The sequence below is a fragment of the Protopterus annectens genome, chromosome 11.part0 (assembly GCF_019279795.1).
Source record: "Protopterus annectens isolate FY-2018-M chromosome 11.part0, PAN1.0, whole genome shotgun sequence".
Lineage (NCBI taxonomy): Eukaryota > Metazoa > Chordata > Ceratodontiformes > Protopteridae > Protopterus > Protopterus annectens.
The window spans coordinates 987,920,329-987,945,846 of NC_056745.1; positions in this window are offsets into that span (position 1 = coordinate 987,920,329).

The window sequence follows — 25,518 nt, forward strand, 5'->3', positions numbered from 1 at the left end:
CATTGTTACTAGTGATGATAGTTATTATCTAGTTTGCTATACTTTAAAATGGTTTAATGGGGGCTGCCATACTGCTTGATTCCATTGTACAGTCAAAGCTTCTGCCTCACTGATACAATGTTAAATAGACAAAGACTGTTCTGCGATGATAGAATCACTTATTGTGATTCTTTCCTTGTACTGACATACAATCACACTACTGTGAGTGCCTGCTTTCTTGACTGTCAACACAAGTCTTTTCTTAAATTAGTTTGCTTCTTTGATTTTTTATTAGTCACTAGCTCAGTCTGGTGGCCATCTCTTCTGATAGCATTTTAAAGAGCATTTGAATATCAGGATTAAATGATTTTGTTGTTTTTAAAACTTAAACTGTAGTTCCGAGTCACAGATTCTTGCTAATATGTAAGAAGTTTGATACCTTTGACTAACAGGTTATACACAGGCCGTATTATTTTGTGTTGCACTGATTTTTATTGACATTGAAGTTAGAATTATTGTCTTTGATATAATCATCCCTTCCCTACTCACTGATTTGCTCCAAACAAACATAAAGTATATAATGCAAAACATGGACAAATTCCACAAGACAATAATATGTAGTTTAAAAGAAAATGTCATGTAGAAAGACTGCAAAGTCAAAAGTAAATAGAACATTAGAAATAATATACAAATATTTTCCTTATGAGTGGTACTCTTGGAGTTTGATTAAAGAGAACGCTAATTAATTTGTGAAGAAAAAATGTGTTGCCTTTTCTGTGTTTAGTTTTCTGGTTGATTTATATCTGAAAACTATCTTTGAAAAAACTTGATTTTGCTCAGAACTATAGCTCCAGGCTACACTACTTACTTCATATGTGATGCTCATCTGTAAATGATAACACAAATATGTATATTTCTGATTTTTTTTCTGTATCTAGTTATGATCAATAACCTTGAATAATTATTCTGTTTTCTCATGGTAATACATCTGTGATGCATCTACCTCTCCATAACTACATGATATATCAGTTGATTTCACAAACAGAATACTACTTCAAACATAAAATAAATGGAATAATTCATAAATGATGCTTTTTCTGTTTGTGACATTTGGTATAGACTAAATGGAATGAAAACACTTTTTGAGAAGAAGAAGTTGACTTTGTCCTTTAAGATATTTAAAACTCCCTTTCATATCTCCCTTCCATGTCTCTCTTCTCCGTTGTGTACATATTAAAGTCAGGCAATTTATCCCCTTAAGATTTCTGATGCAGATATATCTTTGAACTCTTCTGGTATCCATTTGCTTAACTGTCTCAGTGGTATAAAAGTCCTTATCAACTCTAGAACTGTACACTGTACTTAAGATAGGGTAGTACATATGAAAAAATAAAATCTTCTCTCTTTTTTGCTTGTAATGCATCTCCTATTTCATTAGAGGAACCCCTAACCTGATAATGCCTTCTCACAGTCATTTTAATGTATAAGTCATCTGAAATAAATAGCCTAGGGTATCATTCCACATTAGTTGTTGACAGTCATCTCATCACTTCTACAGAGAGGAATCTCTCCTTGAATTACTCTTTAAAAAGTGCATCACGCCCCCATATTTGCAGTTAATTTAAATACACCACTCATGCAGTTTTGCCATGTACCATCATTCCTCTCTATACAGTCCTGCATATCTACTCTGTTGCATATTGTAGTATCATCTAGAATGGAGGCGTATGTCTTTCAGTGGTGTTCCTTACAGATATTAAAGAAACTTGGCTCTAGCCCTCACCCTTGTGCTATCACTTACTTACCCCCCCCAAACTGCAGATACTATTTACTATCATCCTCTGTGTTCAAGTTATACAGACCATGTTTTCCCAAGATTATCAACTTGTCATCCTGAAACATTTATGCATACAACAAAATAACACTATCACATCATGCTCTACCTGTTTTGAATTCATATTTATTGCAATATTTTTGTCCCCTTGCCTCCCACTTTTCCATATCTGTGCTGTCATGATAAAAATATTAAGAAATGTCAGCCTTCTGCAGGTTTATTGAGTCCAGTCCATTTTACTATGAATGTTTAAGGAATTGTTTACATGTTTTTTACTAGTCTGTCTCTGAGACTGTATACAAAGTTGGAGTGAATCACATCTGGTCCCATTGCCATATGCATTTTCCATTTTAAAACATGTTCATTTCCAGATACAGTATAAATACAAAGATTTCATCTGTAAGAATTAAGGGGAAATTTTGTTGAGCCTCTTGCCAAGATATTTATTTATTTATTTATTTATGTATTGATTTATTTATTTATTATCTTTGTTAACTGGGAAGCTCCAACTGGCAGACTCTGGTGCAAGTTCAATAAAGCTTACATGGTCCGCTAAAACTGTGTTTGCATCATGGCACAATGCACACACAGTAGCACACAGTTTTGTATTCAGTAAGTCCCTCTATGTGGTGTGTAGAACTGCGCAAACATGATAAACATTGTGGCATGCTAATTACAGCATAAGCAGCTAAATTGTATGCTAATTAATCAATTCAAGAAGGATAAGCTATTCAACAAGCTATAAACCAATAGTTAAGGCTCAGTGTAGGTTTTCCCTGTGAATTCCAAAACCTGTTGAGATACAGACATGGAAGGTGCTCTACACGGAAATGCTGTTAGGGCCTTCAGTTGCTGTTATACATGTATGCTGCTGGTGCTACTGCAAATAGACCCCAACCAAGATAGAAAAGAGTATTTTGACACCTGTTAACATACCATGGTCTGCATGATATGGAAATTGTAGAGTGCTACAGGATGGATAGAGACACACTACAGGAATTCTGCAACCTCCATCATCCACAACTGAGAGCAAGACCAAACCGAGAGAAACCAGTACTTGTGTAGACTAAGGCATATGTAGCATTTAGAGTTTTAAATATAGGAACCTTTCATAGACCAACAGGGTATATGCTGGAGATATCACAGGCATCAGCATCCAGGAGCCTACATCAATTTCTGAATGCTATGCTACAACATGCTACTGATTATATACTATTTTCCCCATACACACATGGAAATACCAGGATGACTGCACAACTGTAAGAGCAAAACTCCTGAAATCCAACTGGTGATGTGGAAGCACACAAATAGAACTTGTCTCCCCCACCCTGAAAACAACAGGAAAATCACAGTTTGTAGAATTCAAGGAATAACACATAATTTGCCTATTATAAATGCTACCCACACAATTTTCACAAAATGTGTACACATGTACAATTCAAAAGTAAATTGTATATGATTGCTAGGCACCTATCACTGTGTCCAGTACTCCCCTGGTGGTGCCTATGGGCCATCTTAGAAGCATTACACCCCTGTGTCATTGATAATATAGTATTTTGCATTTTATAATGCCATGGAATAAGATAGAAAAAACTCTAAGGTAACCAATTTTAACAGTAACTGCTGTAATGACAGTTAATAAGGCTGTGTATCTGTGAACGTCAATGCATGGCAAAAATGTCTATGCCAACAGTGAAGTATAATAAGTGCATACAGGTAACTGTTTAATCCCCTAATGTATATAAATAAATGTTCTATTCATAACATGTGAACAAATCTAGCACAGACCTGAAAAAACAAGCATACTTTAACATCAAAAGCCTTCTGTGCAGATAAATTTCAAGGAATGTCAATTATCTGCTTCCTGCAAATACACAAACCCTCTCACCTTCATGTTCCCTTGCTACATGGTTACCTTGTTATGGTGTAGATTCATGCCTCTGAGCACAGTGAAAATTAAAAAGAGGTGTGAACTCATTAGAACTGCTGAATCTCAAATTTTTGGATTCATGTAGCAGATGTAAACAAAGTGTAGGCACTACCTCAGTGTTTGTTGCAAATGGATTGCAGTTGTGAATGGTTAGTGGGAGGGGGGAGGAATATGCAACAAATCAGACTGCCTTACCTGCAGTGGGTGTATCAGCCAGGATACACTCATAAAGTATAAAAGTAATTGTGTCAAAACTTTAAATGGAAGCAAGCAGCACACATTTTCCACTTTCTGTTCACTAATATCCAAACTCCCCTGCCTTTGTTGAAAACTGTATATTATTGTCATTTAATATTCTCATACATTTTAAGGACAATGATACAAAATGCCTTACAGACTGCATGTCTGAGATCACTGCTCAGATAAGAGAAGAATGAACACAATACAAAGTTAAGACAGAGCTACATTTTTGCAAGCAATACCCATACATGGTCGTGTGGTCAGTCATTGCTCTAAATATGTAATTAACACATGTACAAACAACTGAGAGTATACAAGTGTTATCTGTCTTGTTAATACTGTGAATGAAATGGGACTTGCTTGTATGCACAATGAGTTGCATTCCTGCTGCAAAGCTGTTTCTGTGGCAAAGAAGGATAAGATGCCTTTACTGTCGTTTGTAGCTTCATCGGTGTGAAAGTTCAAATTAAGACTTGTGCAAAAATCTTTAATGTGTGCTAACATTTATTTTGTAATGTTGTTTATTGTTTTTTATCATTATTATTTTAATATCACTTTTTGAGTGGTGTGCAGCTTAGGACAAACACAAGGAAATGGATAAATACAATAAATGTCATGTAATGTACGACTACATAAACTACACCTGTGAATCATGTGTGTGTGTAACACACTTGCTAAACACAGTGAACCACACAGTATATACTATCTGTAGATCACAGTTTAAGTCCCACATTTGTCTTTTAAGGATGAAACCTAATAAACACTGCTCACAAGGATAAAACAAGGTGAGCTTTGCATGTCACATTTGCCCATCATTTACCTTCACACAAACCTGACTTAATGGCCCACACATAAAGCAGACAGAATATCTGCAGATATGATGGAGACATTCTTGATTTCAAAAAGGATACATTGTTGCATCTTTTGCTTTCCATCATACAAACATGCTAAGCAACATTGTGCAGTGGTTAACACACATACTTAATAACAAATATAAAAATAACCAGCTGTTTCTTAGCTGTTCCCATGGCAGCAGGTATAAATGTAGGGCTATAATACAGGTGAGCCTGGATTCTAATCCAGCAAAGACCAAAGTTTTATTCCTGTTGTTCCAATTTACTTTATATTAAAATTAACATGAAAACAATAATCAGACTTAGAACTACCTGCAGTAAGTGCATTGAGCATACACATGATATCCTATATATATATATATATATATATATATATATATATATATATATATATATATATATATATATATATATATATATTAAATGTGTAAATGTGGGTATCAGTAGAATTATGGTTTTACGATTACACATTTCTGTTCTGGAGTGTCATGTGACACACGTACATGTTTAAACACTCAACTCTTTAATGTATAGCTAATGAGGTGCTCTGACAAACAAGGTCTCAGTTGCAAGGGGCACTGTGCACTCTAATGACTGTAAAACATATACTTGTAATAAGACTTTCTCTGTGGCAACTGGTATAAATTAATGCTCACAATACATGTGATCCAGGCTTCTAATCTAGCACAATCACAGTTTTATTAATGTTTGTTCACTCACTTTTAAAAACAAATAAAATTAAACATAATTATAAATAACAATAAGTACATATAGCAGTGGAGCTGTTATGGGAAAGAGTAGTGGAAGCTAGGTTAAGAAGGGACGTGATGATTAGTGATCAGCAGTATGGTTTCTTGCCAGGAAAGAGCACTACAGATGCGATGATTGCTCTGAGAGTGTTGATGGAGAAGTACAGAGAAGGTCAGAAGGAGATGCATTATGTTTTTGGAGACTTAGAGAAAGCATATGATAGGGTGCCTGGAGAGGAGTTGTGGTATAGTATGAGGAAGTCGGGAGTATCAGAGAAGTATGTAAGAGTAGTATAGGATATGTACGAGGGTAGTGTGACAGCGGTGAGGTCTGCGGTGGGAGTGATGGATGCATTTAATGTGGAGGTGGGATTACATCAAGGATCAGCTCTGAGCCCTTTCTTATTTGCAATGGTGATGGACAGGTTGACAGACGAGATCAGACAGGAGTCCCCGTGGACTGTGATGTTTGCAGATGACATTGTGATCTGTAATGAGAGTAGGGAACAGGTGGAGGGGACCGTGGAGAGATGGAAATATGCTCTAGAGAGAAGAGGAATAAAGGTTATCAGGACTAAGACAGAATATATGTGTGTGAATGAGAGGAAGGATAGAGGAATGGTGATGATGCAAGGAATAGAGGTGGTGAAGGTAGATGAGTTTAAATACTTGAGATCAATAGTTCAGAGTAATAGTGAGTGTGGAAGAGAGATGAAGAAGAGAGTTCAGGCAGGATGGAGTGGGTGGAGAAGAGTGTCAGGAGTGATTTGTGACAGACGAGTACCAGTAAGAGTGAAAGGGAATGTCTACAAGAGGGTAGTGAGACCAGCTATGTTATATGGGTTGGAGACAGTGGCACTGACAAAAAGGCAGGAGTTAGAGCTGGATGTGGCAGAGTTAAAGATGTGAAGGTTTGCACTGGGTATGACGAGGGTGGACAGGATTAAGAATAAGCATATTAGAGGGTCAGCCCAGGTTGGAATGTTTGGAGACAAAGCCAGAGAGGCAAGATTATGTTGGTTTGGACATGTGCTGAGGAGGGATGCTGAGTATATTGGGAAAAAGATGCTAAGGATGAAGCTACCAGGTAACTGGAAAAGAGGAAGGCCTAAGATAAGGTTTATGGATGTGATGAGAGAGGACATGCAGGTGATAGGTGTGACAGAGCAAGATGCAGAGGACAGGAAGAAATGGAAACAGATGATCCGCTGTGGTGACCCCTAATGGGAACAGCTGAAAGATGATGATGACATATAGCAGTGGAGCACATATGAATTATATGTGTGACAGAGGATAAACTGAATATTCTGATTCTGTAATTATAATTGTCTTCTCTGGCCTTGAATGGCTTTCAGACCTGAACGATACTCAAACACACATGAATGTATAAACCAGGACCTTGTCAGGTCACACTTATACATGGTTAACCCCACACTCTCACATGTGTATTCATATATAATTCATGAGTATGTCCAACAAGCACTTCTTCTGAGGCAAGAATGAAAAATCACCTATGTTGAAGAGTACATTTTGTCTCTAATGCATAGGTTTTAATTCCAGATTCTACAAATTTATTTTATCAGTGTGTAAAGCCACACAAAAAAGAGTCAGGTCATAAAATGTATGCCCCCATTATGTCTGAAAGTTGAATCAACTAAGAATTATAGTGGCAACCACCCCATCAACTAATTGCAACTGTCAGATTCACCTTCCTATTTCAAAAAATGCTTTGCTCTCTCTTTGACACTGTTACATTCTAATGTCATGCAAACACAGTTGGCATCGTTGTTTGGGTTTGCACACTAACAGTTAATGCAATAGCATGCATTGGCGGGAAATCACTGTGAACTATTGCTGTTTTCCCTGGTCAAACATGTCTGGAGGTAGAAGGGAAGGAGCCCAATTTAGGGTACAGGGCTGGGGTGTTGAGGAGTCCAGAATCTTTATTAGGCGACTATACCAGCTCCCAGCACAAGTCTGAGGCATGAAATAGTCTGGCCAAGGCTGTGTCCAGTGTGACTGGCATTCCATGCACTGGATAACAGTGTAAACACCACTAGAATGACCTCAAAAGGTGCAAGCAGGATACACTCAACCAGTGACTGGATGAGTTTAGGACTACTGGCATTCCACAGTTGTGTAAATATACAGATACAGAGAACTAAAACTAGATAGGCAGCAGCATATATGTAAGACTGGTATGTTTAATGTTCTTCTCTTGTTATCTTCTTTTTATTCCACAAAAAAACAAGAGATAATGGCAAATAGGGAGGCCCATGCTGAGCATCTAGAGAAAATGAGGGGTGCAAGGGGTATCTATGCAGCACAACATAACTATTACTTTAGCTAAAGTATTGCTCTTCTATACAGTAATAGTAAATTAAGCATGCATATCCTAATTGTAAAATCAAGCATGAATGCTTCAGTCTGTAGTACAAGCCAAGTGTAGTAGTCAAATCTAATTCTGTAGTCAAACGTTGTGGGTTCATATATCACTAGTAACAAATATATAGTAAAATCCTTTAAAAATATTACATAATAATTTCAACAGAAGTGGCATAAATGCCCTGCTGTTAACTTAATCTGTATAATTTGACCAAGCATATGTGCAATATATACACAATGCAAGGATTACTTTGAGCAATCATTAGCTAATGTTTGTAGTTGCTAAGAAGTATACTTAAATGTAAAAGTAGAGTTAAAAATACATTATTATTGTGATAATACATTGTATGTTACACATGATGGCACTAATGATCTCTTTTTTTCTCTTAACCCAACCATTATTTCTCTATTTTAATTTTTCTATGTGTGGTCAAAACGTATCCATGCCATCCATCTCTGACAAATCACAAAATACTTTAGAGCACAGGGAGGTAGGTCAACCCCCCCTGGCTCAGCCTGCCCCCACTCCCTGGCTCCTGCACCGACAGCTAGCACATTTGGGACCTAACCTGGCAGTACTGCTTCTGCTGCCCCTGCACTACCTGGGGCCTCCACATCAGGTAGCACTACCCTGGCAGTGCTGTAGTACCCTCCAGGAGTACTGGTGGAGGTGGCGATTTTATCACCCACCAGGAGTTGCCAGGCATGGTGTGTAAGGTTGCACACAGTACCATTGGTGCATTACTATGTTGGATGGAGAGGATGCTCTCTTTTATGGTCCATAGGAAAAGACATCAAGCACTCCAACAGACAATGGAGTAAAGGGACAATGATTACAGTCTTGTGGCTAAGGACTAGATTCTCACTGTTCCAATGTTTGACAGGCATGAGCATCTGTTTCTCCATCTCTAACCCTAGTCATGGTGTCCCCAACCTGTGTCACTCACCATCCCTGTGTCTTGTCTTGTTTGTCCTGTCTGCATCTGATTCCTCACTTACCATACTTACTTGACCCAGAAATAACTACATCCTTTACCCAACATTCCTCTCTTACTGAAGTTAAAAAAATGGGCACCTGTCCCACAAAAAATATTGTCCCATACATAGCTCTTCATATCACACATGCATCTTCTTGACACAATTGATTCAGTCCAATTGGCTATAAAACATGATTGTGTTGCTGTTACCACTCTTTGTTGAGGCAACAGTCAAAATTCAGCTAATATTCTGTACATATTTTCATTTACCCTGTTGAAGAAGTGGATAGCTATGGCTCTTTCTTACCGCCCTCCTGCACCTTCCTATAATGCTTTCCCTTTGTTTTCCCGCTGCTTACCCCCTATTTCACCACTTTCCTATCTACCCCATTTTAACACCTTTAATCTGGTTAAAAATAGAATCATAGACCACAGACATAAGTGAAGACAACCAAATGAAGTCCTTTACTTTTTTGTCCTCTGTGTTTGTGCAGAGTTTGGCACTGCACACCAATGCTGAGTGATAGTGAATGGCTCTTCAATGGTGGGGTTACATCCATCCAATGCTGCTGTAATGCAGTGCACTAAGGTAATACACAGTCAGTAAAAGTAGAATAAAGAATTATTTCATTGCATTATAAATATATATTTAAAACTATTAGATATACCTACATTTGATCCCTGTATCATCTGGTCTCAACAAGAAATCTTTCAAGACATTTACCCCTGTTGCCACAGAATCAACTAAGCAGCAGGTGTGTTTCTTACACTCAGTCCTAACCAAACTGTTAACCACTGCATGTCTCCACTTAACATGCTTATGTGGAGTTAAGCAAATCAATACAACTCTCATAATTTTATCACCAAAGCAGATGCTCACATTTGCTCATCGCTTAACTATGCGCAAATGGGAAAAGCAGTATAACTGCGTATCTCTCATGTGTAAACACTTTGCCATCCATCATACAAGCCAGCTGCTCAGCATTACACTATGGAAATTGCACAATAGCATGAATTACTGATGTTTACTGCTCATTTAGTCTTCATCCCATGAAAGTACATGTAAAAACACAAACAAAGAAAGGCACAATGTACCCATGTGTTATCTGCACTGATGCACTTGAAACTTGGTCTCTCAGTACTTCATAAATATATCAATGACACTACAGAAATAAATAAAAAATGCTTTCTTATATACCATATAGATCTTTATACTGACAATACACATTCAGATTTTCTGATACTTGTAGTAATGTGGATAGCTGTTTGCATAAAGTTTGTAAAGCTGCCATTTTAAAGTATACCTGCACATTAGAAAAACAGCAGCAAATACTGCACTTTACACACTCATTAATCTGGTAACATGCCATCCGATTTCAGACAGGCCTCCCAACATCTTCTCAGAAACATCTGGTGATGATGTCATTCACAATAAATTGTCTTGCAGTATTGAAAAAGTTAAACTTGTGCAGTGGTGCATGCATTAAGCACTGCATTCTCTAGTTGGTGTACTTAGGTAGGGGTTCTGATCTCACTACAGTCAACTAGTGTGTGTGTGTGTGTGTGTGTGTGTGTGTGTGTGTGTGTGTGTGTGTGTGTGTGTGTGTCACTCTAGCCAGAACAGCATAACTGTGTATCCTACAATCATCAGTAAAATCTCATCGAATACCAATATTTTGACAGTTGTACATGCCTATGCATCTATTTCATTTGGGCCTCATAACAGTTTCTGTCAAACATCCAGTTATGATGTCATGCACTATAAATTATCCTGCAGTATTGTAAAAGTCTGACTTGTGTTGTGTTGCTTGCATTAAGTACTGAGTTCTCTAGTTGGTGTACATAGTTAGGTAGGGGATTTGTTCTCACTGCAGGCAACTAGTGTGTGTGTGTGTGTGTGTGTGTGTGTGTGTGTGTGTGTGTGTGTGTGTGTGTGTGTGTGTGTGTGTGTGTGTGTGTGCATGTGTGTGCGTGTGCTTGTTCAGCTGGTTGACATTCAAGAGACCATTTTACACTGGCATGTGAGACAATGCTATTACTATCCTCTTGTCACCAGACACTGCTGATGTCATCACTTGTAAAGTGTTGTCCAACATTCTCTGGACCAGACTTGTGCTGTGGAGTTTTCTAGTCGGTGTACTTAGTTAGGGGTTCTGTTCTCACTACAGTCAACTTGTGTGTGTGTGTGTGTGTGTGTGTGTGTGTGTGTGTGTGTGTGTGTGTGTGTGTGTGCGCGTGTGTGTGCGCATGTGTGCGCATGTGTGTGTGCATGTGTGCGTGTGTGTGTGTTCAGCTGGTTGACATTCAAGAGACCATTTTACACTGGCATGTGAGACAATGCTATTACCATCCTCTTCTCACCAGACACTGCTGATGTCATCACTTGTAAAGTGTTGTCCGACATTCTCTGGACCAGACTTGTGCTGTGGAGTTTTCTAGTCGGTGTACTTAGTTAGGGGTTCTGTTCTCACTACAGTCAACTTGTGTGGGGGTGTGTGGGGGTGTGTGTGTGTTTAGTTGGTTGACATTCAAAGAGACCACTTTACTCCTGCATGCGTGACTCTACTATTACCATTATCTTCTCACCAGACTCTGCTGATGTCATCAGCTATAAAGTATTCTCCAACAATATAAAAGGCAGACTTGTGCTGTGGTTCTTGTGTTAAATACAGTGCTCAGCAAATAGTTAAATAGGGGTTCTGTTCTCCCTACATTTAACTGTGTATGCATTCAACAATCACTATGGTGACAATTTTAGAACAATATATAAGTGCACAGCTATGTCCAACCCTCCTCTAAGCATATTGTTGTAGCACACAATGATTATGTCATCCTTTTACTACTATGTTTGTAAGCTACTTTAACTAAACATATGGATGTTCTAATCTGACAGCATGCAACTTGTGTGTCCATACATACAACTATCACTTTTGAGACAATTTTTCACAGGGATGCAACTGCACATCCCTGCCCTACACTCCTCCTAGCATGTTCTCCTCAGCATACAATGATGTTATCATACTCCATAAAGTACAATGTGACAGTATTACAGTCAAACATATGAGGTGTTGCTAGTTTAACATTGTATGGCATTCATATGCTAGGCCACAGGTGTAATGTTCTAATCAGGCACAGTCTACTGCTGCGTGTGTGGTTGATGGCACATTATAGTCAGTGCATGATTTTTGGAATAGCTATTCATTTCACTACCACTTTGGGTACCTTCCACATAGTCCCGTGCATCCTCCTATTTCCTCTGGCCACATGATATTTTTATTGCAGAGGAGTGGAGGATGTTCTCATGTCAAATATGCATACACACATCATGAAGCAAAGTTCTTCCATGGGCCTCTGCAAGACATCTTCAGACCACTGCATATGTGATTCCTAATTCTGTCATGGTGTGGTGCACATGTCTCATATAGACAGTGGCAGGATGTAATGTAATCCAACAAATATACACATACTTGCAATAGTCTTGCTATCTTCCATAATATAGATATAGGGATTTTTATTTACATAATATAATAATTCATGTCAAATTGGTCATTAGCCTAATAATGTCTTATGACCCTACAAACAGTTGAGATGTCAATGTTGCTGTCATTGACATGTGCTATATTGAGGTGTAGATGTACAGTATGGCTAAAAGAGGGTATTACAATCTGTGATTTGAGCTAATCTATTGATGGCCATTGCTACTGTTGCATTATATGCTCCATCTATAACAGCTGTAGTAATATACATAACACCAACCCTAAAAAATTCTGGGACAGAACTACATCTCTACACAACCCAGGAAAAAAAAGAAAACTGCTGCCCAGACACAAATGCCACCAACTTGGACTTAGCTACTCAATTCAATTCATTCTTTATTAACTCTATAGCCAAACTAACTGCATCCTTCTCCAAAAACTCTATTTCCCCACATGCACCTTCACACACCCTTTACTCCCCTTCCAACTCCAGCCCCCCACCTCTTCCCTTCTCTGTGAACTCTATCCCCATCTCCACCATAAAAAACGTCTTCTAAACCTGACACCCTGCTCTAGTGCCCCTGATGAAATACCCTCCTATTTCCTAAAAATAGCCACTGAAGCTGTTGCCTTCCCCATCTGTATACTAATTAACTGATCAATTTCCAAATGCCATGTTCCCCAGCTCTGGAAAAAATCCTTTATAATCCCACTCCACAAATGGGGCAACAACAACGATAACCCAAACTTTTGGCCTATTGCCATCTTATCCCCTAGTTCTAAACTTCTTGAAAAATGTATTCACCACCAACTACTACACTATCTCATAAATAACAACCTTCTCACTCCCACTCAGCATGGATTCCGACTAGACCATAGCACCACTGCTGCACCCCTTTCCTTCCTAGAAACTGTTAACAAATCTCGGGACTCTGGCCACATTGTTTCCACCCTCCTCTTAGACCTCTCTAAGGCATTTCACACCGTCTCTCACAGCCTTCTCTTTACTAAACACTCTAAACTAAATCTTTCCCACTCCTCAATCAGTTGGTTCACAAGTTACCTTGAAAATAGGCAGCAAGCAGTCAAATGGAATAAAGCCACTTCACCTTTCTTAGATACTCCTACAGGTATACTCCAAGGCTCAATTCTAGGTCCTCTATTATTTAATATTTTCATTAATGTCTTCTATCTTGCCATCCCTCAGGCCAACCTTATCCAATACGCAGAAGATTCTATGATAATCTGCTCTGCCACCTCTACTTCCTCCTTAAACATTTAACACGGGATGTCTTCTCTTCAACTGAACAATGGAAGTTAGAAAACCATCTAGCTCTCAATGCAACCAAGATTAAGCTTATGATATTCACTCCTGCTAAAACTATCACACTAGATAAAAACTCGTTCATCATCACCAGCCAAAACAATACTCCTCTTGAAATTGTTTCCACTGCTAAACTACTGGGAGCCATCATTGATGACCATTTAAAGTTTGAAAGCCATCTACAAGCAAATATCAAAAAAACTCACAATAAACTTGGTATGCTGTACCGTCACAACTGTTTCAACCCTCCCTCCACTAGGCTTGTTCTCCCTACCACTTACCTTACCCCTTCCCTCTTATATGGTGCCTCTATCTTCACTAATCTGCAATCTTTCATCAAGTCAAAGCTATCCTCCTGTTACTACAAAATTTTTAAATTTGTAGCAGGTCACAGATCCTCAACACATCACTGTATTCCCCTACATCAACTCAGCTGGCATGAGCTACCTAACTATCTCACCTACATTCAACTCATTCAAGCACACAAGCTTACCTTCTCCCCCTCTCTCTGCCCCTCCCTTGCCTCTACCTTCCAAATGCATGTTCCTGATAGACACCCAAGATCCATGTTCCAAAATCTAATTGAACTGCACAAACCCATCTGCCCACCAGGCAAGCATTTTCTATCCTTCTCTCTCGCTTGCCACTGGAATGCTCTCCCACCTCTCATCCGTACCACTAGCAGCCTCCCTGTCTTCAAAACTCTACTTCATTCACACCTAACTTCACTATGGGAATGCTCTTGTTCCCATCCTACAGAGCTTCCTCCTTCACGGTTAGTTTTTTTAGCTGATACACCTGTTTTATAGTCCCATAGTCTTACTACTCTTAGTAGAAACCATAGGAATTAGATACTTTATAAAAAGCATAACTTTTGGTGTTAACACTTTTATTATATCTTATTAATTGTTACTCCTCCAAATTCCAACTTTTCAACTTTGTAACTTGAAACTTCTAATTGTATTGTTCTCCAAATTCCAACCTTTTCAACTTGTAACTTGAAAAATTCTAAATTGTCTCATATTGTAACTCTTTATTTCTGTAATGCTTGTAATTTGTTAACATTGTGTTTTGGAGCTTTTCTCCCCAGGACTCCATTGAAAACGGGCTTCTAGTGGCCCAATGGACCATCCTGGTAAACAAACTGCAAATAAATAAAAATAAATAAAAAAATACATATGACCATCGAGAATTGTTGACATGGTATGATACACTTGTATGTAAATTGTTGGTGTACTAGGACATGTGTTGTTGTAGTGGAACAGATCAACCATCAACATAGTTCACATTCCTCCATCACAATGACACTTGCAGTATGGCATAGGTGTGCATATATCTATATATCATTACATGCTCTGTGACACACGTCAATATAAACTCATATTGATTACATGGTCACATAAGTCTAGTCTCATACACATGTTGTTATGCTGTGAAATACACAACCAGTATATATTGCATGCTTTGATACAACTGCAACACTGGATAATTCATTGTATTTGCAGTTTGTTGCTATACCCAAGGATTATGGAGGTAGTCAGCAACACCATTGTGTGACTGCTAACATTTGTGTCAGAAAATGTTGTGCATAAGCAACAAAATAATGATCTGTAATGCGTCTTGCTATGGCATCAGGCTGCTCAGATATAGCTTGCCCATGAAACACATATAGGCATATGCTGTGCACATGATGTGAGTAAATGACATTGGTACAGTTGTATGACTGTGTCCATGGTACCAGTGTGTGGAAAATGATGAATGACCAAGGTTGCATTTGGAAGTCTTTTCACAAATCATTTATTCCAATAAATTTGAAATGTTAAGTGAAATACCCAACTAAGCACAGATCTGCATGTGGATGCCACCAGACTTGCCCAACTGGAGGAAACAGATAATCTGTTAGCTGACAGTTTGTCTCACACACCACTACCCTGTTGCCACTGGCCATCAGCCACAGTATACATGTAAACATTATTCAGTTAGTATCTGTGCACTCTCTACGGCTAATACTACAGAATCAGTGGGCCATGACAACATTACAGGTTGCCTATAGCATGACTCAAAACATGGAACTACCAGACATGGTTGGAGCCATACTTCAACACAGTCTCCAGACGGACTATGTTCCCATTGAAGGGTGTACATCAAAATGCATCCTTCAGACTGTGGGGGGAACATTGCATGATGTATGCATGTATAGACACATCTTGTCGCTCCTCATTTATGAGGTAGACCAACAAGCCATCATGGACCTTTTATAAAAGAACACAGGTAATAATCAAACTGTGTGCAAAAGACATGTTGGATTCATTCAGGCTACATCATGTCTATTACACCTGTTCAATGTCCCTCAAGAAGATTAACAAAGGCATGCATGATGACAGCACTATCATCCTGAATAACTTGAACTAGCCAAGGCATTTGACATAAATCCACACTGAGGTATTACTGAGACACTGTCACAAGTGACCATAAACACCTATATCACCAAGCGGGTACACCACTGAATCACATACATGGCAGATAAATATGTTGAAGTGTGTGAAGTGACCTATATCTAGAGTCCAGTGATCATGTCATTATCTCAGGGCTCTGTGCTAGGCCCATTACTGTTTATTATTTAAGTCTTAGATGTCAAGGATGACTTACACATCCTTTGTTCAATCAGCTTTGTGGACGACTGCAGATTTTGGACAATCATTGAATACAAGTGTGATATTAGTATAATACAGACAGCATCAACACACACAAAGGATTGCTACCACAGCCATGGAGACACAGGAGAAGAAAAAAATAATGGGGGGGGAGATTTGTTATGTTATAAAAGCAAATGCACCACCTAATTATAATATAGACAGCATACCCACATGATTAAACCAATTGGTATGTGACCTGTATACTCAGGTAGATGGTATGCAGAACGTCCACCAGTATGTGCCCACAGTGTTGACTACTCCCTTGTATGTAACACAACCCCTTAGTATGTGTGGGATAGCCGCACCAACAGGCATTATAGTTCCATAGTTGTCAGCCCTCGTCACACCAGTAACTGAGTACACTGCACCCTTTTCTATGTACCTCACAATACATCTTCCACAGATGAGTTACTCAAGTGTACCACATTTGCCGCAGTGACCTCTCACACATCTTATTGGCCATAAGTATTCTTTATGTTGCATACGCATTACTGGTTGATGGTGCAGAACCCCATCAAGGTATTATACAAGATGCATATATGATATGTGCTCCTGTGATGCACACAGTATATACATAGCTGATTGACAACTTTGATGGCATGGGTTACAGTCGAGACAGTATGGATTGTGCCATATATATATAGCATGTACACCTGTCAACTAGACAGGATTGCTTGTAATTGCAAATACAGGTGTGGTAGTGTCCCTCCTAATACCTCTGGCAGATGTTAAATTTTGAGAAGTTATGCTTGATTCCCCTTAGAGATTGTTGACAAATCATAATAGTGTGTTCATGCAGAACCATCTATGATCACTCACAATCACAGTTGCTATGTCAAAGACATGGGATTACTGGTGGTATTATTCTGATATTTTCCATGATTGTGTATGCTTCTGTCTACTATTGCCATTAGCCTATTATTATATGTCTCACTTGGTTGAAACCTGTACTGTCATTACATTCATATGCAGGCAACCCATTTTGCACAGCTTCACAATATGCACCTAACCCATATTGTATATACCATCATGATAGATGTCCTCTCCATTATTCATGTCAGGATGTTTATATCATAAAAAATCTTCTCGATTGATATGTCACCTTTTAGGATAGTCACATAATATACAATACCTGTGCAGTCTGTACTGTATCATGTCGATATGTGATTAGTGTTCTTGCTACCACTGTCTTCACTGACATGCCCTCATCTGCTGGACAATACTATGTTTCACCTGTCCTCTTCCTCTGTGTTCATTCCTGGAATTCATCTGTGTGTCCTTTTTCAATACACACACTTCCCCTATTTATTTATAATGCAGTCTTTGTGCCCTTACTGATAATTTATACAACTTTTATTCAGTATGCCTGAAACAGGTTTCCAGAATATTCTGCACTATAGACACTTTCATGTAATGTGTTGGAACTATATACATTGCTTTATTAATAAACCTGGTAGTTATTGTGTTTTCCCGCAATCCCGTAGACCTAGTTTTAACTGTAGGGAAACAGGTTTACATGTCTACTGCTGCCTATGTTGCTTTATATGATTTCCTGACCATCAACACTGTTGCTGGCCATGAAACTGTGCTTGTTTACATTTAAATGTGGTGTGCAGCATTCATATGCAATTAGAGCTGCTGCTCACCGTGCAAACACATAAATTCCATGTAGGCGTAGCGCAAACCCTACGCAGAGTTTATTGAATCCCCAGGTCTGCTCATTTTCAGCAGAGGCCTGGGGAGAAACGCTCCAGAAAAGAACACATGCAAGAAAGTTAAAAATGACATTAGAATAATACTGCATACAGGAAACTGATGATGTACAAAGAGTTTTCAGTTTGTGGGTTCATAGATTCATACTATGTTATCATAATACATTCAACAACTTAATAACACAATGATGTATACATAGTATTGACATGAGTTGCAGTTGTTGAAATTTACTTGTATAGAGAATTTCAAGATATTTAAGCTAAGATCATTATATTTTGTATGGGGTTTACAGTGTGGCATTTTTAGTACTTTGAATACTTCAGATGCATTATATAAGAATGGCATAAAGAATCTATCATAGGTGAGTGGGACTAACCATTAGCTGTTTGTAGATTTCAGGTGATCCTTGAGCTTATTTTTAAAAACCCGAAAGCTTTTGATTTCTCTTATAAGTGTTGAGATGCTGTTCCATATTTGTACTATTCTGACGGACTACAGATAATCAGCATAAGTGTTGTTTGATTTTTCAGTTGTTAGAAAAATATGTATTAACATATGTGTGCAATGCTTATTTTAAATAAGGGAAGATTAACACGTTTTTATTCTATATGCAGCATTAGTTCTATTTGAAACTGAAAACATGCTTTTCTGAAATTGTGCTTTCTGACACTGCAAGATGCACTCTGACCTAGTTTGCTAGCACAGCAAAATACATATTTATGCCTTGGAAATGTACTGGAAAGCAGGTGATTTTCTGCTAGGTCAGGAAATTAAATGAAGAATAATAATAATTTCTGTAGATCCATTCATTATGGACAATAAGCTCTGTTCGTGCTAATGAAAAAGTGCACAAGCTGCAAGAAAGTTAGACACTATAAACAATGAACTGCTTCAGAAATCTGTACTTGCATTGTGCTTGAATCAGCCATAGTACCTAGACTTGTAACATCACATAGCAAGAAAGTTATAATTGACCGGTGGTCGTCAAGGCCATCCTGTTTACTGAAAAATCTTTTTTAAACTTTGAAGAGTCAGCTAGAAATGTGAGAAACATCTGTAAAGTAACAGAATTGTGAACTGGTGATCTGCTACATCAGTCGTAGTGGGCAATGTCTTGAAAGAAAGATATAATAATTGTGACACTTCCTGATTTAGTCAGACAAACTCTGTAACTGCATTTTTTGTCTCCTTGCGCAAGAATAAAGATACCTGAACTGAACCTTATGCTTTTGGTCTTTTGAAGTATTTTTCTTTGACATTTTTTGGTCCTTTGGAGCTGGAAACCCTCGTTTAGCCTGGGATCAGATGGGCCAGGTGGCATGAAACTGCGCAGGGAAGATACCACATCGGATCTTCTTCATTGAAAGACCTCCGACTGAATTCTCGTGCAAAAGAGGCCAGCCACTTTTCTGATCTACGACTAAAGGCGGGTTCCGTTTGAACAGTGAGTGACCAATCGCTGAGGCTCAGGTAGGGTGAATCTACTTTTTTCTCTTTTAGATCAGGGACTTGATTGTATTTGTTCTGTGAGAATTTTTGTTAAAAATTCAGGGACAGAAATATTGCTATTTTGTCATAGATCAGGGAAACAGAATAAGTAGTCAGGTAGTCTGAAGAGACTGTAAACACTTGGTGGTACCACATCAAAAATAAAAGGGTTACATAACATTTAAAAGGTTAGAACAAAATGGGTAATACATGCACAAAAATGAAAAGACCCCAAAGCCCACCGTTAACCGAAGATGCAAAATATATGCAATCACATCGCGCCGACAACGTTAGATATTATACTAAATGGGTTAATAAATAATATGAATTTGATGGGAAACTAGAAAGATCCTCGCTTATCAAACTTATTAGACAGCTAAAAAACGATTCTAAAGGTCGGGTTAAAAAACAGAGTAAATTAGGAGTTCCTCAGGTACACAGGTGGATTGAGGAAGCAAACCGAAGAGAACAAAAGAATAAAAATTCAAAAGCAATGTTTCTAGACAAAGAGGATAATAACTTAGTTATAGCATCGGCCCCTCTGCCCCCTCCGGTTCCGGTTCCCTTACCGGTTCCCTTACCAGTTCCCTTACCGGAATATGAAGCAAAAGAACAAACTGGCCCACCTCCACAGTATCCAATTATTCCTATAAAACCACTACAGTTTGTTAGAGATCCTATCAAGACTAGGTCTCAAACATGTAATTTAAAAGGGGATATTGAATTATATCAAATGAATGGAAATTCATGGGCTATGAGTGAAGAAGAGATATGCCCACTCATAGAAGTACCGAATCCTCAGGCAGGACAAGAAGGGCAGGACCCAACTCTCTTAGTATACAGACTGTGGACACCGGAAGACATCCGGAAAGCCACAGAGGGAATTCGCCATCCAAAAGTTAATTTTAGAAAGTTCTTAGAAGACTTACAGGGCATGAGATTAAGTTATCACTTAAACGGAGAGGAAGTAGAAAAAGTAGTCAAATAGTAGGTACAGATTGGCACATGATCAGTGGCAACTGGAATCCCCGTGACGCTGCACTTAGGCCCCTCCCACATAGCTCAGAACTAGATAACAGAGTGAAAGGTCTGACAGACCGAATTTCTAAGAAATGGAAGCCTAGGGCAGCCTGGACTTGCATTAATCAATGCATCCAACAAGAAAGTGAAACTGTTGATAGATATTTTGCCAGATTATTAGAATGTTTTAACAATCACTGTGGAATGCAGGTGCCTGAAGATCAGACACAAGATTCCCCATATGAGCAGCAGTTAAAGAATGCATTTTTAAAAGGCAGTATTGCATCCGTAAGTAGTTTCATTACTAAACATATGGTAGACCATCGTACAAGCAGATTACAATCACTGCTTGAATATGCTAGACATGCCGAAAGGCATTTTTATAACAAAAAGAAAAAAAAAGCCCAAGTATTTGCTGTAGAAGATGGAGAAGTTTATTTAGTACAGTCCGGACAAAAGGGCAAAAAGAATGCCCAGGGAAACAAACAATCTGATCGGCGATCAGAGGACTTTGAAGGTTGAAAGAAAAGAGGTGAATGCTTCAAATGCGGGAAAAAGGGACACTTGGCAAGGGATTGCAAGAAAAATAAGAAGGCAGCAGTGGAAGACAAAAACGATGAAGGTGAAGACTAACTATATGAAAGACAGGAATCACTAGATAGGAATAATAGAGAAAGGACAAATGAGAATGTGATAGAAGGAGCAGAGAATGTGATAATAGAGGAAGTGCAGGAAGCTACCGATAGTGAAGAAAACAAAATATTAGACCTAGCCTTACTGAGCTTAGAGCTCTATCTAGCTGACACAAAACCAGAAGTGACACTCCTGGTAGAAGGGAGGAAGTCAAATTTTTGTGCGATTCAGGGGCATCACGAACCCTGGTACATCCCTCCAAACTACCAGAAAATTCAGAATCACATGACTTTATACTAGTAAAAGCAGCTAATGGACAGCTGTATCGGGAGCCTCTCTCCCATAACATGACAATAACAGATCCTGTTTCAGGATTAACCCAGAAAAGCAAAATTGTTGTTTCTGTAAAATGCCCAGTGAACCTTTTGGGCAGAGATCTTATGCAACTATTAGGCATAGCAGTAGTTCCAACCATGCAGGGTATGGAAGCACAGCAACAAACTAATACTTTTGCAGTGCAAATGGAAGGTGAGACATTTTACTGGTACAGCCAGGACTTAGTTACGACTGGCCCTGAAGCAGTAACTGAAGAGTTAATGAATGTAACTATCAGTAAGTTCCCCCTCCCTTTGTATTGACATACAACACCTGTTGCAGTGTACTCTATATTATTGTAATACACCAGGACCTGACAAAGAATATGAACAAGAATTGTTTAGAAATCATGCAAACAGATTAGTACTGTGTAATTTGTACTGGGACATGAAAGGGAACAGTGTAGTTAGCTGTTCATTACCCCAGGAATTCTTTTCACTTTACAAATCGAATCTAATACCACGTTAGTTTAACTAAAGAGGAAGATTTAAAATGGATAAACCTAGGAGAAAAAATCACAAAATGGGAAAAACAGACAGAATCAGAATTGTCAGAACAGGGAATACAAAGACAGAAACTGAACTGGATAACACAAACACATCCAGCTGTACACTTGCAGTCCAGCAAAGACAGCTGAGAAGCCCTCTCATTAGAAGAGGAAGAAAAAGCTTTGTTAGACATACCAGAAACTCTCTGGTCAACAGGAAAGTCAGACGTAGGACTTATTCGCACAGCAGAACCAGTTACTATCACGCCAAAGTAAGCATTTAGACCACAAAAGAGACAGTACCCCTTGAGAAAAGATGCAGAGGCAGGTATTAAACCAATCATAGCAGCTTTGTTTAAGAAGGGAATACTGGTGGAATCTCCTGATTCACCATGTAACACACCCTTATTCCCAGTTAGAAAAGCAAACGGAGAATGGCGTATGGCCCAAGATTTACAAGCTGTAAATGATGCAGTAATACCAAGAGCACCTACGGTGCCAGATCCACATACCTTGTTGAATGATTTAAAACCTCAACAGAAGTAATTTTCTGTGGTAGATATCAGCAACGCATTATTTTCGATACCGATACACCCTGACAGCCAGTATTGGTTTGCATTTACATTTCAGGGGAAGCGGTATACATATACGCGACTACCACAGGGCTATAGTGAAAGCCCAACAATATTCTCACAAGAGATGGCAAGTAATTTAGTGGGATTTATCCCACCAAGAGGTAGTCAAATTTTACTTTATGTTGATGACATCCTGCTGGCTGCCCCTACCCGGCGAGATTGTAAGGAAGATACTATAGCATTATTAAAATTCCTAGCAGTTGAAGGACACAAAGTAAGCAAAAACAAATTGCAGCTTTGGAGAAAACAAGTAAAATACTTTGGATATGTAATATCCAAAGATGGCAGAACATTAGATGAGGACAGAAAAGTAGCGATCTTACAAGCACCTAAACCCACAACCAAGAAGGAAATGATGTCCTTCCTGGTGCGACTAATTTTGTCGAAGCTGGATCCCAAACTATGCTTTGGAATCTGCACCTTTAACCGACCTGATTTTTAAGAAGCCTATGGCAGCACAAGATTTAATACAATGGACAACAGAAGCAGAATTAACCTTCTGCAAACTGAAACAATTGATAGCATCATCATTAGTTTTAGGATTACCAAATTATCACAAACGTTTTTTCCAAACTGTAGATTGCAAGCAAGGTTATATGACATCAGTATTGACTCAACAGCATGGGGACAAACAACGCCCCATTGCTTATTATTCATCACAACTGGACCCGGTGGTGCGGTCTCTACCTCACTGTGTACAAGCAGTAGTTGCAGCTGCAATGGCAGTGCAGGCTTCAGCCTCAGTAGTGTTATTCCACCCTCTCACATTGAGAGTGCCTCATGCAGTCGCAATCATTTTACTGCAAGAAAAAGTAGCATATCTTTCCCCTGCTAGGCATCATTCTTGTATGACTATATTGCTAAGCCAACCTCACATGATAATTGAACGATGTACTACTTTGAATCCGTCTACCTTGCTCCCAACTCCTGTGGATGGCACACCCCATAACTGCCTGCAGGTAATTGAGCAAAAGACACGGCCTAGAAAAGACTTCACGGATGTTCCCTTGGATGATGCCGAGGTGACATATTAAGTGGATGGCTCATGCAAAAGGAGTCCTACAGGACAGAACCTAACAGGTTATGCAGTAGTTTCTGATACTGAGATTGTAGAAGCGAAACTTCTACCACATAACTTATCTGCACAAGCAGCAGAGTTGATTGCCTTGACACAGGCATGTACCTTAGCAAAGGGTAAAAGCATAAACATTTTTACAGACAGCCAGTATGCTTTTTCTACTGTACATATTTTTGCACAACAGTGGAAGAATCGAGGAATGGTGACATCTACTAGCAAACCGATTAACCATGCACAGTTTATTTTAGATTTGTTAGATTCTATTCAGTTACCTCAGGAAGTAGCTATTTGTAAATGTATAGCTCACACTAAACAACAAGATAGGATTTCAAAAGGCAATGCGAGAGCTGACACAGCTGCAAAGCAAGCAGCATCAGAAGCATTTCTTTTTAACGAGGAATTACAACCTTCTGAGATTTTAGACTTAGAAATGTTGAAAACAATGCAGACACTTACTACACAAGCTGAAAAACAAAAGTGGAAAAAACGAGAAGCAATTCTCAAGGAAGGGCTGTACATCTCCATAGAGGGAAAAACGATATTACCGTCTAATTTATTTAGATATGCAGCTTTGTTGAGCCAAGGGCAGAGCCATGTCTCAACAGGGGGGATGGTACAGTTAGTGAATCGGGTATTCACGCTAAACGGGTTTACAAACTACACTAAAAAATTTTGCCTGCCATGTCACATTTGTAATAAACATCATGCACAAGGGGCATTAAAGCCCAAGCAAGGGAGTTTCCCTACACCACCGTATCCGTTTCATACTATCTATATGGATTTCATAGAAATGAACAAATGTGAAAACAAAAAGTACTGCCTTGTCATTGTGGATATGTTCTCCAAATGGGTGGAGGCCTTTCCGACTAGTAAACCAAATGCAGCCACTGTTGCAAAGACCCTAGTTAAAGAGATTATTCCTAGATTTGGCATACCGGAAAGGATCTACAGTGACAATGGTACACATTTCGTTAACCAAACTATACAACAGTTGAGCCAGTATTTTGGGATTTCTTTAAAACATCACTGTGCATATCACCCTCAATCTGCAGGGTTAGTAGAGAGGCACAATGGAGTTTTAAAGAATAAACTTAAAAAACTCATGGTAGACACACAGAAGAACTGGGTGTACTGTTTGCCCCTGGCACTGTTCCGAATGCAAAAGGACTGACACCTTTCGAAAAGATTTTCAGAAGAGCTTATTATATACCTCAATGGAAACCTCTCATGCCTCCAGACCAGGAAGCAGATTGGACACTTGCAGAGTATATGAGGAATATGCTGAATAACAAACATCTTTTACAGTTTAATTCTGTTTCAGATAAAGACCAAACCAAACCATCCGAAGTAGCAGTAGCCCCAGGCACTTGGGTCTGGGTGAAGACAATCAAAAAGAAGAAATGGACGACACCAAAGTGGGAAGGTCCATATCAAGTACTGCTGAGCACGCCCACAGCAGTCAAAATTGCAGAACGTTCATCTTGGATTCATTTGACACACTGTAAACTAGTCAAAAACTTTGAACTTGATAAAACTCTTGCTAACACACAGCAACAGTAAAATGACAAGACCCAGAGATAATAGGAATGCTAAACGACTTCAGCAGTGTTGCATAATCATCTTAATAACTGCATTAGTGACAATG